Genomic DNA, 1413 nt, shown 5'->3' on the forward strand with positions numbered 1-1413 from the left:
AGTCTGTATGTAATACAGACTAAAGAAACAGATAATGTGGGCGTGGGGAGAAGAGACTGATGCTTGCAGAAGCAAAGCCAATTGAAGCAAAGCCAATTTTGCTGCTGCTCAGTAACACATTGGTTTTTTTAAGATGGTGGGGATTCCTTATGGCCTATTGTCTTCAGCTTTGAAATGTTGGCAGCAATCCTGAGAACACAGGGAGAGAACAGCTTACCATCTAAAATAAAATATTAAATATCAGAGCCGAGGAAGAAGAGAGTAAAGGATTATTTCTCATTTCTTACCTAGACAATGGTTGGATGGTGAGATAAGGAAAAGTCAAAAGGTGGCTTGGTTAAAGAGAAAGCCCTGAGGGGTTTTACATGGTTCAAGGGGCGGTGGTGATTTTTGAACATGTAATTGGAGCTAGCAAGTAGGCAGTTAGGCATTTGGCCTAGAGCTCTAAGAGTCTGAGCAGGAGGCATAACTTTGGGAATCATTGATGTACAGACAATAATTGAAGGCATTAATATTCATGTAGCCACCTAGCGAAGGCATAGAATAAGAAGAAAAGTAGGTCTAGGACTAATTTTTAAGGAACTCCAACAATCAAAGGCTAAACAGGACAAATTGGCAAAAGAGGCTAAGAACGGTGGAAGGGACACAAGGAGGGCGCAGTGGAGTAGAATCTAAGAGGTTTTTATAAAAGTGGGAGTCATTAACTTGCTGAATGCTGCTAAAAGTCAGGTAAACTAAAGACTAAAATGTCCGTTGAATTTAACAAACTGGAGACCACTGGTGGCCTTAATGACAGTCATTTAAAGGAATTAGAAATAGAAATTAGATCAGAATGGGCTTAAAAAGAAGTGTGTAGGGGCCAGCAGATGATGTAGAAGTTAAGATTGTAGACTCTCTTATGACTGCCTGTGGTTCGAGTCCCTGGAGGCTTGAAACACATGCTGGGTGCATGTGCTGTGTGCCCAAAATCCCAAGAGGAGAATGGAGGAGAAGGGATTTGGGGTGGCCATACCCCCTGGGGAGTAATTTCTTGCTTTCTGTCTCTCTGGTGAACACATGCACCCTATACCAAAAATCTTTCTCAAAAAAAAAAAAAGGGTGTGGTAAGAAAAAGAAGACAGAGGGCTGGTCCCATAGAGCAGTGATTATGTGCTCTGTGCAGGGAGCCAGATGTCATTAGCTGGGTTCCACATAGCCAACTGCTGTTCAAATCCTGGCTCCAGGGACTTGAAAAAACATTCCAGGCATGCATATATGTGTGCCCAAAGTCCTGAAAGGGTGGAGAAATGGAGGGAAAAGGATTGTGACAACATCATCCCCCAGTGGGGGCAGTTCTTTCATGCTCTCTGTGGCAAGGGCGTATATGCTTTGGCAGAGAGAAAGGAGAGAGAGAGAGAGAGAGAGAGAGAGAGA

Source organism: Tupaia chinensis, unplaced genomic scaffold (genome assembly GCF_000334495.1).
Source record: "Tupaia chinensis unplaced genomic scaffold, TupChi_1.0 Scaffold000263_1, whole genome shotgun sequence".
NCBI classification, from domain to species: domain Eukaryota; kingdom Metazoa; phylum Chordata; class Mammalia; order Scandentia; family Tupaiidae; genus Tupaia; species Tupaia belangeri.